A 15,945-nucleotide genomic window follows, 5' to 3' on the forward strand; every position below is an offset into this window, starting at 1 on the left:
TAGTGATTCCCCCTGAAGTCCTTTTATTGTTGAGGATAGCTTTAGCTATCCTGGGTTTTTTGTTATTCCAGATGAATTTGCAAATTGTTCTGTCTAACTCTTTGAAGAATTGGATTGGTATTTGATGGGGATTGCATTGAATCTGTAGATCGCTTTTGGTAAAATGGCCATTTTTACTATATTAATCCTGCCAATCCATGAGCATGGGAGATCTTTCCATCTTCTGAGGTCTTCTTCAATTTCCTTCTTCAGTGTCTTGAAGTTCTTATTGTACAGATCTTTTACTTGCTTTGTTAAAGTCACACTGAGGTACTTTATATTATTTGGGTCTATTATGAAGGGTGTCGTTTCCCTAATTTCTTTCTCGGCTTGTTTCTCTTTTGCATAGAGGAAGGCAACTGATTTATTTGAGTTAATTTTATACCCAGCCACTTTGCTGAAGTTGTTTATCAGCTTTAGTAGTTCTCTGGTGGAACTTTTGGGATCACTTAAATATACTATCATATCATCTGCAAATAGTGATATTTTGACTTCTTCTTTTCCGATCTGTATCCCCTTGACCTCCTTTTGTTGTCTGATTGCTCTGGCTAGAACTTCAAGAACTATATTGAATAAGTAGGGAGAGAGTGGGCAGCCTTGTCTAGTCCCTGATTTTAGTGGGATTGCTTCAAGTTTCTCTCCATTTAGTTTAATGTTAGCAACTGGTTTGCTGTATATGTCTTTTACTATGTTCAGGTATGATCATGTGGTTTTGTTCTTTCAGTTTGTTTATATAATGGATCACGTTGATGGTTTTCCATATATTAAACCATCCCTGCATGCCTGGGATGAAGCCTACTTGGTCATGGTGGATGATTGTTTTGATGTGCTCTTGGATTCGGTTTGCCAGAATTTTGTTGAGTATTTTTGCATCGATATTCATAAGGGAAATTGGTCTGAAGTTCTCTTTCTTTGTTGTGTCTTTGTGTGGTTTAGGTATAGGAGTAATTGTGGCTTCGTAGAAGGTATTCGGTAGTGATCCATCTGTTTCAATTTTGTGGAATAGTTTGGATAATATTGGTATGAGGTCTTCTATGAAGGTTTGATAGAATTCTGCACTAAACCCATCTGGACCTGGGCTCTTTTTGGTTGGGAGACCTTTAATGACTGCTTCTATTTCCTTAGGAGTTATGGGGTTGTTTAACTGGTTTATCTGTTCCTGATTTAACTTCGGTACCTGGTATCTGTCTAGGAAATTGTCCATTTCCTGAAGATTTTCAAGTTTTGTTGAACATAGGCTTTTATAGTAAGATCTGATGATTTTTTGAATTTCCTCTGAATCTGTTGTTATGTCTCCCTTTTCATTTCTGATTTTGTTAATTTGGACGCACTCTCTGTGTCCTCTCGTTAGTCTGGCTAAGGGTTTATCTATCTTGTTGATTTTCTCAAAGAACCAACTTTTGGTTCTGTTGATTCTTTCTATGGTCTTTTTTGTTTCTATTTGGTTGATTTCAGCTCTGAGTTTGATTATTTCCTGCCTTCTACTCCTCCTGGGTGTATTTGCTTCTTTTTGTTCTAGAGCTTTTAGGTGTGCTGTCAAGCTGCTGACATATGCTCTTTCCTGTTTCTTTCTGCAGGCACTCAGCGCTATGAGTTTTCCTCTTAGCACAGCTTTCATTGTGTCCCATAAGTTTGGGTATGTTGTACCTTCATTTTCATTAAATTCTAAAAAGTTTTTAATTTCTTTCTTTATTTCTTCCTTGACCAGGTTATCATTGAGTAGAGCATTGTTCAATTTCCAAGTATATGTGGGCATTCTTCCTTGATTGTTATTGAAGACCAGTTTTAGGCCGTGGTGGTCCGATAGCACGCATGGGATTATTTCTATCTTTCTGTACCTGTTGAGGCCCGTTTTTTGACCAATTATATGGTCAGTTTTGGAGAAAGTACCATGAGGAGCTGAGAAGAAGGTATATCCTTTTGCTTTAGGATAGAATGTTCTATAAATATCCGTTAAGTCCATTTGGCTCATGACTTCTCTTAGTCTGTCTACATCTCTGTTTAATTTCTGTTTCCATGATCTGTCCATTGATGAGAGTGGGGTGTTGAAATCTCCCACTATTATTGTGTGAGGTGCAATGTGTGTTTTGAGCTTTAGTAAGGTTTCTTTTACATATGTAGGTGCCCTTGTATTTGGGGCATAGATATTTAGGATTGAGAGTTCATCTTGGTGGATTTTTCCTTTGATGAATATGAAGTATCCTTCCTTATCTTTTTTGATGACTTTTAGTTGAAAATTGATTTTATTTGATATTAGAATGGCTACTCCAGCTTGCTTCTTCTGACCATTTGCTTGGAAAATTGTTTTCCAGCCTTTCACTCTGAGGTAATATCTGTCTTTGTCTCTGAGGTGTGTTTCCTGTAGGCAGCAGAATGTAGGGTCCTCGTTGCGTATCCAGTTTGTTAATCTATGTCTTTTTATTGGGGAGTTGAGGCCATTGATGTTGAGAGATATTAAGGAATAGTGATTATTGCTTCCTGTTATATTCATATTTGGATGTGAGGTTATGTTTGTGTGCTTTCATTCTCTTTGTTTTGTTTCCAAGACGATTAGTTTCATGCTTCTTCTAGGGTATAGCTTGCCTCCTTATGTTGGGCTTTATCATTTATTATCCTTTGTAGTGCTGGATTTGTAGAAAGATATTGTGTAAATTTGGTTTTGTCATGGAATATCTTGGTTTCTCCATCTATGTTAATTGAGAGTTTTGCAGGATACAGGAACCTGGGCTGGCATTTGTGTTCTCTTAGGGTCTGTATGACATCAGTCTAGGATCTTCTGGCCTTCATAGTTTCTGGCAAGAAGTCTGGTGTGATTCTGATAGGTCTGCCTTTATATGTTACTTGACCTTTTTCCCTTACTGCTTTTAATATTCTTTCTTTATTTTGTGCGTTTGGTGTTTTGACTATTATGTGACGGGAGGTGTTTCTTTTCTGGTCCAATCTATTTGGAGTTCTGTAGGCTTCTTGTATGCCTATGGGTATCTCTTTTTTTAGGTTAGGGAAGTTTTCTTCTATGATTTTGTTGAAGATATTTACTGGTCCTTTGAGCTGGGAGTCTTCACTCTCTTCTATACCTATTATCCTTAGGTTTGATCTTCTCATTGAGTCCTGGATTTCCTGTATGTTTTGGACCAGTAGCTTTTTCTGCTTTACATTATCTTTGACAGTTGAGTCAGTGATTTCTATGGAATCTTCTGCTCCTGAGATTCTCTCTTCCATCTCTTGTATTCTGTTGGTGAGGCTTGTATCTACAGCTCCTTGTTTCTTCTTTTGGTTTTCTATATCCAGGGTTGTTTCCATGTGTTCTTTCTTGATAGCTTCTATTTCCATTTTTAGTTCCTTCAACTGTTTGATTGTGTTTTCCTGGAATTCTTTCAGGGATTTTTGCGATTCTTTCAGGGATTTTTGCGATTCCTCTCTGTAGGCTTCTACTTGTTCTCTAATGGAGTTCTTTATGTCTTTCTTGAAGTCCTCCAGCATCATGATCAAATATGATTTTGAAACTAGATCTTGCTTTTCTGGTGTGTTTGGATATTCCATGTTTGTTTTGGTGAGAGAATTGGGCTCCGATGATGCCATGTAGTCTTGGTTTCTGTTGCTTGGGTTCCTGTGCTTGCCTCTCGCCATCAGATTATCTCTAGTGTTACTTTGTTCTGCTATTTCTGACAGTGGCTAGACTGTCCTATAAGCCTGTGTGTCAGGAGTGCTGTAGACCTGTTTTCCTCTCTTTCAGTCAGTTATGGGGACAGAGTGTTCTGCTTTCGGGCGTGTAGTTTTTCCTCTCTACAGGTCTTCAGCTGTTCCTGTGGGCCTGTGTCTTGAGTTCACCAGGCAGCTTTCTTGCAGCAGAAAGGTTGGTCTTACCTGTGGTCCTGTGTCTTGAGTTCACCAGGCAGCTTTCTTGCAGCAGAAAGGTTGGTCTTACCTGTGGTCCCGAGGCTCAAGTTCGCTCGTGGGGTGCTGCCCACGGGCTCTCTGCAGTGGCAGCAACCAGGAAGATATGCACCGCCCCTTCCGGGAGCTTCAGTGCACCAGGGTTCCAGATGGCCTTTGGTGTTTTCCTCTGGCGTCCGAGATGTGTATGTAGAGTGCAGTCTCTTCTGGTTTCCCAGGCGTGTCTGCCTCTCTGAGGGTTTAGCTCTCCCTCCCACGGGATTTGGGTGCAGAGAACTGTTTATTCGGTCTGTTTCCTTCAGGTTCCGGCGGTGTCTCAGGCAGGGGTCCTGCCGCTCCTGGGCCCTCCCCCACGGGAGCCCAGAGGCCTTATACAGTTTCCTCTTGGGCCAGGGATGTGGGCAGGGGTGGGCAGTGTTGGTGGTCTCTTCCGCTCTGCAGCCTTAGGAGTGCCCACCTGACTAGGTGGTGAGGTCTCTTTCCCACAGGGTCTGGGAGCAGAGAGCTGCTGCGGGCCGGGATCCGCGGGTGTGGGACTTCCGGTAAACACAGGACGTGCCCGGTCCTAGAGGAATTCTGCCTCTGTGTCCCGATTTCACCAGGCAGCTTTCTTGCAGCAGACAAGTTGGTCTTACCTGTGGTCCCGAGGCTCAAGTTTGCTCACGGGGTGCTGCCCACCCAGACTCTTGTAACTTTTGTAGTTCTCCATTAAAAGGCTTGTGCCTGAGAAGTAGATCCAGCACATGTGCCAACTACCCTCCAAGCCCTCTCTGGGGAAAAGAGCATTGAATCTCTTTTGAGATTATTTTATACTAACTTTAATAACTACATGCGATGCAAGAGATATCAAATCTGTTTGAATTATACTGAACATTAGGAAAAGGTGATTTGACAGGACACTGTCGAAAGAAGTAACTTAATATGTGCATAAAGCCATTTTCTTATATTACCTCAACAAACTGAGACCATTCAATCAAACCAATTACCTAAAATGTTTAATAGTTTAGTTTATGGAGATTTTAAATTCAGAGGTGAAATACAACCATAGCATAAAAGGGGGTAAATTGTGTCATCTTTTTGAGTACTGTCCCCAAGGATGCTCTCTTTGTCTGTAACAAGGAGCTCTTGGTGGCCTAGGGTCTCAGAGCATTGGGTCTGAATCAGAGAACCCAGGATATGGCTCAGCATGACAAAGCTATAGAAAGTCCCATTCCCTCCCTCTCCTTAGTTTCCTCATCCAGCAGATACCCACTTTGGTTCTGAATCCTAAGCTATTCTAGATTTTCCCATTGCTTGCTCATATTGACTCAGAACCTGACCCTTCATAGAAGCCAGAGCACTTGGTACATGTCAAATATAGGTTAAAAACATCCATAAAAACCCATATAAAACCCCAACTATATGAACAGAACTTTTGGCTCTGGGTTTGTGCATTGTTCTGGCTGTCCATCTCTTTCATATTCCAAAGGGTAATTACTAAATGGATGCTGGTGATGTATTTGGACCCCTTGGATGGGTCACCTGGGATCTCAGAAGGCTGTCTCTCCATCAGTGAATAGATCTTGGTCACTGTCATCTGGCTTCTTCACTGTAGCTATTTTAACATCCCAGTAGTAAAGACAGAGAAGTACACAAAAGAACCTGCAATGGCAGACAGCTCTGGTTGCTCCTCTTCCTTGCCCTAAACTATTTTTGAAAGTTAATCAAGAAGAGACTATCAGTAGGCTTAGCAAGTTGGCTATAACACTAATTGACCGGGAGCCCAATGGCAGCAAGGGTTGTTCAAGAAAAGAAAACAGACTTGATTTCCTCTATTGGCTTGGAGAAACCAAAAGAAACCATGAGAAAGGATTAAAACTTAAAGCCAATGGTCACCAGCTCAAAGATGGCGTGCAGAACGTGGAGGCCAGGTTACAGAGAAAAATTCATAAATCCTTTCAACATGCCTAATCTACATTAAAAGTTGGGGACTGATCCAAGGACAAAGACACTATTAGTGACCCCATCTACCAGGGACTGCCAACAGTGATAAGACATGCTATGCAATCTGGGTACAATGCCATAAGATCTCTGATCATGGCCAAACTCAATGTCCTCCTTGGGCAATATGGATAAAGAGAATGAGACTGCCAGCTGGCTTTCTTCCACCTCCTCCCAGAAAGGATGTCAAGCAGAACCAATAGAAGATCTTCAAGTGAATAAGAAAGAGTTTCAGAATGATGCCTATACAACCTTGAAGCATCATGGCAGGGCCAAGAAACTAGGCTCACCAACATGACTTATGTAACCAGTTAGGCAGTGTATAGTTTACAAAGGCTGACCACAACAAATGCCTGGAGCTTGTGAGAACATTGCAGTGAGCAGAGAGGATCAAGAAGACTACAAGCCTATTTCCAAAGGTGTCCAAATTGGCACTTCCTATTTCAAAGAAAGAAAATAAAAAATACTATAATTTCCACAAGTCTCTGACTAGAACTGAAACACAGATAAGCCAATAAAAGGCCAACAGGCAGGGGAAATCCAGAATGAACAAGAGTAGCTGACCTACACCAACTCTGACCATAATAAAAGCAATGAATGCTTCCAGGAAGGGGACTACCCCTAGACTGTGAAGGACTATACAAAAACATTAAACAGTGCTTGAGAGATCCCAACTGCACAGAAATGAGTGCCTGCTACACCAAGCTCCTAGAGTTGCAACTGGTATTCCAGGATTGTGAGGAATGTAGTCAACTGGAGCTGACCTTCATTGAGGGTCATATAGGGGATCTCTGCTCTGAGAATGTGAAAGGCTATACCAAACCTAAGGTTGTACACCAAGGGTGTGCTTGAGGTACAATTGATAGCATGGTTCAGAGGCTGTAAATCAAAATCCCATGGCCAACTCCGAGGTGAGGCTTTTTCTTGCAGTAGATGGAAACAAACACAGAGACCCATAACTGGACAATGCACAGTGAGAGACTTGGAGCACTCAGTCCTAAATGAGATGTTTCCATCAAAACCTTCTCCTCATGTTGTTGTAAAAATATAAAAATTTTAAAAAAGGTATGGTTGTCTTTTACCCTGCTAGGTCCGGCGCCACGGTGCCCCAAGATACCTGCTGGATATCTTGCCAGAAACACACATCCTAACTCCTTGTCGGCCCAGACTAGCCACTGAACACTCCATTACACTTAAATTTACACATGAAAGAACACTCAACACAATAAGCTTTGACCCAATTGGTAAGATATAATGGCCCACCTAAACATACAAAGCCTAGTACCATCCATCCCTTAAGAATATTAATAACAACCCGTAAATACACAGAGCGGAATCTTAACGTCACCTGCCATGGCTTCTCGCCCTCTCCCTCCTGTCTCTTCTCCTTTCTGTTTCAGTCTCCTTCTCTTCCTTCAAACTTCTCTCCCACCCATCCTTCCTTCTCCTCCAATGACAGGATTCCTTCTATCCTGTACCTGCCCCTCACCTGTATTTTACAAATTCAGTGGGGAGAAGGTTCTGGTGAAGTCACCTGATTCCTGCGTATGTGACTAGGCAGCTGTCCTTGGGATAGAGGAATTAGCATCAAATAACTCCAGGGCAAACCACAACACCCTCAGGACTCAGACCTATGCAGAAGAAGAAGAGAAAAGATCGTAAGATCCGGGGGTGATGGATGACTCCAAGGAAGCAGTGTCTTCCAGACACAACAGAACTGATAAACATGAACTGACAGTGCTGGTGGCAGCATGTGCAGAACCTGCGTAGGCACAAGTCTAACAGAGTCCCAGCACTGAGATGTGGAAGTGGACATGGGCTTCCACCCCGAGACAAGAAGCTACTGGCAACTGACAACTGCTGGCAAAGGAAAGAACAGTTTTCTCTAATGGAGGTCCCTTGGGCATATTAATAGTATGTTAGGGCAAGCCGAATGCTCAGGAGCACTTGTCCAACACAGAATTAGCTCAGTAGTGATTGTGTGGACTTTTTCAGTCTCATTTGTGTGTTCCCATACAAATGCCACTATGCTAGTGCATATCTGACTGTCTGAAAAGAATGCCTCTGCTTCTACCATTTGGATCCTGGGGACCAAACTCAGGTTGTCCAGCTTGGTGGGAAATACCTCTCCCAGTCAAGCCATCTTGCCAACACCCATTCCTATTTTAATCTCTTTCTCCCTCTTCATCTTGTCCTTTCTTCTCAGTCAATTCTTTTAAAATAAGCCTGTCACTCACTTTAAATAACTCTGCTACCCTCACTGAGATTGTTGTCTTATCCACTGCTCTACCAGTTGGACCTATGTCACTTATTTCTTCTGATTTGCTGTGATTTATTAGTCCATGTGACTTATAAATTAATATTGATTGGCAAGTGTTTCCTTACCTGGGATATTTGTATTTACTAAGCTGTGAAAGGCTCATTTTGGGCCAGTTTGTTTTGGCTTTTGTGCCTTAGGTGTTTCACTGTATTGGATCCTAGTGGCTAAAGTCAATTTCTTATACTCTTGTTTATTAGGTCTCCTTATACATTCAAGCTACTTGGGGAAACTTCTAAAAGTAATAGGATAATCTGTCCTTACCCTAGAACAACCCCATTGGAATTTCTGAGGTAGCCTACAACGATCAGTATTTTAAAACTTGTAAATTACTCTAACATGCAGCCAAAGTGTAAGACTGACTTAGATAAACATCACCTTAGTAACATTCCATAGTTATTGTCTATACTTTGAAGCTCAAATCAGTACACATTGGCACATACCTGTAATCCTAACTGTTTGGGTAGGCTGAAGAAAGAAGATTACAAAATCAAGGCCCACCTGAGATACAAAGTGAGTACAAGGACAGTCTGGGCAATTTTGGAGAGATTCTGCCTCATAACTTTAAAAGGGATGAGTATATATGAATAAATTTCTTATGTACTATTCCAGAGGCCCTGGGTTCAGTACCTAGTACCCCAGAGTACTGAGGGGAAGACTTCTGACCTTCCTTGGAATTATTAAGGAGCTATGAGACAAAGTTAAAAGAGCTTTGTGTATATATGCCATAACCCTTAACATGAGTGTTTTAAGACTTCACAATCCAGACCACTTGAAATTACATGTTGTGGTTGACACTCATAGGATCTCCACATGCAAGTCAAGCAGAGCATCACTTTCTCCTGTGAAAGGAGAAGTAATGGAGGGTGCTGACAACCAAGATGCAAGAGAGCAAGGTAGACCAGTGAGACAGAATATATATCGGGGTTACAGACAACGATTCCACAGGGGCCAGCTTTGCCGAAGACAACCTAGAGAGGATGGCAATGAAGAGGACAACGAAAATCAAGGAGATGAGACCACTGTCAGCAGCCACCTCAACATTGGTATCGCTGCAACTTCAGTTACTGATGCAGATGCCCAGAGAACCTTAAACCACAAGATGGAAAAGAGACAAAAGCAGCTGATCCACTAGCTAAGAAGTCATCAGATCCTGAGGCTGAGTGGGGCGGGGCTGAAAAAATGCCAGCTTACCATCTCTACCATCATCCGGTTTGGTCATACATCAAGAAGAAATGAATATAAAATTCCAGCAACAAGAAATGAACAAAGATTGGAGCTGAAGACCTTAAGACCTCTTTGCCTGTTGACCAGATACACTAGAACTATCTGCATTATCTATGCAACATGGGATTTTTATTATTTTTACCTAAAGATGTCTCTTTTTGGTAATGACAAATGAGTTTTTTTCCTTCCATTTTTATTAAATTGGGTATTTCTTATTTACATTTCAAATGTTATTACCTTTCCCAGTTTCTAGGTCAACATCCCCCTAACCCCTCCCCCACCCCTTCTATATGGGTGTTCCCCTTCCCACCCTCCCCCCAACAATCCTGTTCACTGGGGGTTCAGTCTTGGGAGAATCAAGGGCTTCCCCTTCCACTGGTGCTCTTACTAGGATAGTCATTGCTACCTATGCAGTTGGAGCCCAGGGTCAGTCCATGTATAGTCTTTAGGTAGTGGCTTAGTCTCTGGAAGCTCTTGTTGCTTGACATTGTTGTTCATATGGGGTCTCAAGCCCCTTCAAGCTCTCTCAGTCCTTTTTCTGATTCCTTCAATGGGGGTCCTGTTCTCAGTTCAGTGTTTTGCTGCTGGCATTCGCCTCTGTATTTGCTGTATTCTGGCTGTGTCTCTCAGGAGAGACATCCGGTTCCTGTCAGCCTGCACTTCTTTGCTTCATCCATCTTATCTAGTTTGGTGACTGTATATGTATGGGCCACATGTGGGGCAGGCTCTGAATGTGTACCCCATTTTTTAATAGGGTTATTTGGCTATCTGGAGTCTAACTTTGTGAGTTCTTTGTATGCTTCGGACATTAGCCTTCTATCGGATGTAGGATTGGTAAAGATCTTTTCCCAATTTGTTGGTTGCCATTTTGTCAAAAATATAGAACGTTTCACGAATTTGCGTGTCATCCTTGCGCAGGGGCCATGCTAATCTTCTCTGTATCGTTCCAATTTTAGTATATGTGCTGCCGAAGTGAGCACTCAAGTTGAGATTTTTAAAGAACTTACTTTTTAATTTGTAATAAAGTTTACAACTTGATTTTTTAAAAATGTCAACCAACTGCAAGCACCTGTTAATAAACGTCTTTGATGACGATGTTGACGATGACGATGACGACGATGATGATGATGATAAAGAAATCACATGCTATTCTAAGTGCTATCAGTAAGCTAGGGGACCATTTCACACTCCCGCCCCTGGATAATTTGATTTCTTTTTTATCCTTGAAAAAGAAAGATTGTCAACCTGTAGAATTTTTGTTGCTGTAAGGGTGATCAGTGGGGCTTTGTTTTATTTGGGGTTCCAGTGATGGCCCTGCAGGACTTAATAGTGTTCTGTCTGATTTCTCTCTTCTCATAGTTCCCACTGAATCCTTCAATTGACACTCTTCCTTACTGTGTGTGCTACATGTTGATGCCCCTGAGCCTTGGTGACTAAGTGTTCTTTTGGCAGTGGCCAGCTTTGCTCCTATACTCCAGAGTGCTTGTGCTCCTTGCTCTCATTCTCAGAGCTCCTACCAGATTGTCCGGCTTAGAAGACTTTTTAGAAGTTGGGGCCATCAATCTCAAGTAAGCACCGTGGATGAGCATGGGTTCTTTGAACATGAGGAGTCTAGACAAGCCACTGAATACCTTTCTCCAGGTAAAGGGAAAGCTGGACCCCTCTCTCCAGGGATGGCCTTCTTGCAGTCCCTGGATGGGTAGGTGCTCAGGACGCCTCCTGCAGCTAAAAAACAGAAAGTAACTGGGGACTTTTCCAGGGACTTGGGACCAAACTCTTGAAATACGTATTGAAATGAACTCATAGGTGTTTACTATTTTGCTACAACACTAAAAGTTCACTGATCCATTATGAAAGGCCAGGATTTTCACATTTTTCCCTTTACAGTGTCCCTAAGACTTATGCCTCTTTGTTCACCATTTCTACCTTGGCATGGTTAATTTAAAATTTCCAAAACAGCCATGTTATTTACCCTTCTATCAAAGGACAAAATTCTTTTCATGTTTGTTCCCTTCATTTCTTAATTCTTGGTTTTCTCAAAAGATGTTAGTCTTATTTTCTTCTGCTCAGTTTGTTTTTAGACAGGCTTCTGTTTAACGTGTTTCTAGAACCCCTCTGAAAGCCACCCACAGTGATAAACATCAGTGTTAGCTTAGAAGTTGGGACTGGAAGGAGTACGATCATTCATATTGTCTTTATAAAACTCTGTTGTCTTTACTTTCTTAAAATAAGAACATATTAACTAACTTTATATGATTTAAAATATTAAATAATAAATATGGTCACAAAGAAACTAAAAATGTAAAGATTTATTCAAACTCTTACTATGTAATTCCTTATAAATATAAATATGCACATAAATAACACAAAATAATGTTTGTAAAAAACATAAGATACTTCCTAGAACATTGTAAATCCATCATTTAGTAAATAAAAAGTCTATCATATGTGCTTCAAGAAAATATGAGCAAGGGGGCTGGAGAGACGGCTCAGTGGTTAAGAGTACTGGCTGCTCTTCCAGAGGTCCTGAGTTCAATTTCCAACAACCACATGGCAACTGAAACTGTCTGCAATTCCATTTCCAGAGTATCTGACACCCTCAAACACCAATGCAATAAAAATAAAAATAAATTGAAAAAGAAAATATGAACATTAGAAAATTGTGTAAAAAGATGTGCAAAAGAAAATTTTCTGTGCCTCCTGTCTGGTGTCTTTTTTATTCTCATGCAAGAAACTGTAGTGAGAGTCAAGGCACATGCTGAGTTTAATTCATTCCATAGTGCTAACTGACTCAGATATAATTTAAAGCCAGCAGGCTTGTCCAGAGTTTCAGCTCTTAGTAGAAGTTGTCTGTCTTTGATTGATTGCATAGGGCTAGGGGTTCTGAACACTTCTTGTGACTGACTCAGGGCTGAATATTGATAGGCAGATGGTATGTTGCATTCCTGTGATTTTTTTGATTGCAATGAATGCCTTGGGCATGAGTAGCTCTTGGATCTTGAACTCTTTAGTTGCTTCTGAACCCAATATCTGTTCCTATGATCCCAACACATCTGGGTATTTCCTCAGACTTCAAATCTCAAAATGAATAGGCTTTGAACTGTGTCTGAGACTTGGGTCACCTAAGAAATTGGAGGTAGGCACTAATCTAAGATTACAAAGAATGGGAGGAGACAGGGCAAAGGAGGAATCCCAAAGATCCAGGATGGTTCCAGATGGCAGTCAGAATCCCACTCAGACTCTTATCCAGTAGGGAGGCCAGGAGAGGTCTGGTCTCACCTCAGTTCCAGGGGTTCATTGAACCCTGAACAGGTGCACTGATGTCAATAAGGTTTTCCAAACTAAAGTTTTCTTTGAAGACAATAATAAAGTTGGAGAGGGTTATATAGCAATATATATTTATAAATGTACTATTCTCTCTTAGTGATTTATAACATCCTTTACTTTGGACATATATACCACAGATTTTCTTTACTAATAGCAAGGCAATTATAAAGTTCTCCTTTGCTTATGGTTGGTGGTGGTTTGAATATGCTTTGCCCATGGGAAGTACTATTAGGAGGTGTGACCTTGTTGGAGTAAGTGTGTTTTTGTATAGATGGGCTTTAATGGCTCCTAGTGCTCAAGCTCTGCCCAGTGTTGAAGAGTCACTCTTTCCTGGACATAGTTGGATCAAGATGCAGAACTCTTGGCTCTTCCAGCACCGTATCTGCCTGGATGCTGCCATGTTTTCTGCCATGATGATAATAGACTGAATTCTTGAACTGTAAGCCAGCCCCAATTAAATGTTGCCTTGGTCATGGTGTCTCTTCACAGCAATGGAAATCCTAACTAAGACATGGACCAATAGGACTAATATAATAAAAATTATCAGTCTACCAAAAGAAATCCAGATTCAATGCAATTGCCATTAAAATTCCAATACAATTCTTCACATAACTTGAAAGGACAATTTTCAGCTTCATGTGGGAACACACACACACACACACACACACACATGCACACACACACACACACACACACACACACACACGCACCCCCCCCCCCCACACACACAAATCCAGGATAGCTAAAACACTCCTATTATGTTCATAATAGCCAGAAACTGGAAACAAGCTAGATGCTTGTCAATAGATAAAGAAAACGTGGTATATTTATTTACACAGTGGAGTATTACTTAGCTGTTTAAAAAATGTAACCATGAATGTGATGGGTAAATAGGTAGAACTAGAAAAAATCACCCCAATTGAGGTAAAGTCAGACCCAGAAAGATGAAAATGGCATGTGTGCACTTACATGTGGATGTTAAGTCAATGATAGGCAAGCTACAATCTATATGACCATAGAGGTTAGGTATACAATAAGGGTCTATGGGCTTAGGATAGATCCCCTGGGAAGGGGAAATAGAATAGATAGTTATGATGGGGGTTGGTGGAACAGGAAGATCAAACAGGGAGGGATAGGGAAGGGGGCAAGAAAGGGACCATGGAGAGGAACAGTTAAAATTAAGGGCCATTTTAAATGGTTATAGGAAACCTAATACAGTAGAAGCTTCCTAAAGTATATACATATGTGAAGGCAATCTAAATGAAATTGACAAATAGTGAGGGAAACAGTTCCAACTGGACATTTCTCATTACAAATGAAGGTTCCAGTACCAAGTACCAGAATTCAATTATTAGGTTTATATCTAATTGAGTTCTTGGCCAAAGGGTTCTCACGAGAGCCCCGAACAACCCAAGCTGTTGTTGAGGCCATTGGTAGCTCTCCACAAATCCATGGTAAGTCCCTATTGCTGAAAACAATACCTATATAACTCACTGAACATAGAGATGTAGAACTGTACCTACCTGGAGCCTTCACCCATATGGACTAGTGTTCATGGTACTTAAAGATGCTCTTCATGCTACCAAAGGAGAAAGGTAAAACCAACCCCATTGCAAGAGTGACTGGCTGCAAGATGCACTGGTGCAATAGTGCTACAAAGCTTATGGAAGTAACCAACCAACACCTGATTTGAGTTGTTTTATTCCATGAGATGCAACCTATAACCAATGGGGCTTAAGTGGCCAAGAGCCTGAGACTAGATAGGGCAGACACCTAGGAGAAAACCAACTGCTACTGTTCTGCTAAAGCAGTGGCTCTCAACTTTCCCAATGCTATGACTCTTTAATTCAGTTCTTCATGTTGTGGTGACCCCCCAGCCAAAAAAGTATTTTCATCGATACTTCGTAAGTGTAATTGTTATGAGTCATAATGTGGGTATTTTTGGAGATAGAAGTTTGTCAAAGGGTCATGACCCACAGGTTGAGAACCACTGTGCTAAAGGAATATAACAATAAAATGATTTCTAATGACATTCTTTTATACCCATGGATCAGTGTCTTCATCAGAGAGGCTTCCTCTTGTAGCAGATGGGAGCAAATATAGAGACCTACAGGTCTCTACAGAAAGAGAGAAACCTTGTAACATTCAACCCTAAAGGTATATCTTCATCAAATCTCTCCCCACAGGACTCAGTGAACCCCGCAGAAGAGAAGGCGGAAAGATGTAGGAGCTAGAGTGAATGGAGGACACCAAGAAATCGAGGCTTTCTGGACACAAGAGGGTTGGTGCACATATTAACTCACAGAGACCGTGGCACCATGCACAGGGCCTGCACAGGTCTGCATCAGATGGAGTGCCAGCACTGAGATGGGAAGTAGAGACACGCCCCATCCCTAACCCAGAAGCTTCTCCAATTGATATCCATCTGCAAATGAAAGATTAGACAAATGACTATTAAGGGCAGGCCCCATGCTCAGAAGTAGATGGCTAACACAAAGCAAACTCAATGGCATCTCTGGGGGTTCTTTGTCTAATAATGTTGTTAGGGGTGCCCACCTCTGCCTCCCCCACCCCCAACACGAGTACTTTGCACACAACACCACACACACACACACACACACACACACACACACACACACACACAGAGGATTCTGGTTTTATGTTTTTACGTGATTCCTGTGTGTGTGTGTGAACGTGTTCATTTCTATGTCTATATGCATTTCTTGTGCTTTTTCTTTGTCTCTTTTTCTAGTTTGTTTTTTTCTGGATTTGTTTTTGTTTTACTTGTCTATTTTATTATTTATTATTCTTCCTTAGATGCCTGCTTGTTTTCTAAAAAGAGATGAAAATGGTGTGGCTCTGTATGGGAGGTGGGGAACTGGGAGGAGTCAGGGGAAGAGAAACTGTAATCTGAATGTATTGTATGTAAAAAACTATTTTCATTAAAAAATCTTCCATCTTGTGTTGGGTGTGGTGGCACCAGTCCTAAAAGTGACATCTTTTTATTAGAAAAGATAAGTTTTGAATCATAAACAGAAGAAGCCATTATTAAGTGCTTACTTTAGTGCTTCTGCTCAGTTAAAGAACCTGATCTCACTGGAATGGGTAACTACCCAGAGATTTGCAAAAGAAGCACAAGGACTTCTATTGTATTGTAGTCA

General features: G+C 41.3%; 1 long non-coding RNA gene and 1 other non-coding gene across 3 annotated transcripts in view; one reads left to right on the forward strand and one right to left on the reverse strand.

The window, feature by feature from the left end:
• The window catches only part of LOC134481882 (uncharacterized), a 72,619-nt gene extending 57,174 nt beyond the window's left edge, over positions 1 to 15,445 (forward strand). For both annotated transcript variants that reach the window (XR_010057767.1, XR_010057768.1), the window contains exon 4: positions 14,971 to 15,445. This is a non-coding gene — a long non-coding RNA (uncharacterized LOC134481882). The remainder of the gene's footprint in view (positions 1 to 14,970) is intronic.
• LOC120096869 (U6 spliceosomal RNA) lies at positions 10,331 to 10,437 on the reverse strand. Its single transcript, XR_005493675.1, has one exon. It is a non-coding gene; the product is annotated as a U6 spliceosomal RNA (small nuclear RNA).
• Positions 15,446 to 15,945: the final 500 nt, after the last annotated feature.

The sequence above is a fragment of the Rattus norvegicus genome, chromosome 14, assembly GCF_036323735.1.
Source record: "Rattus norvegicus strain BN/NHsdMcwi chromosome 14, GRCr8, whole genome shotgun sequence".
Taxonomy (NCBI): Eukaryota; Metazoa; Chordata; class Mammalia; order Rodentia; family Muridae; genus Rattus; species Rattus norvegicus.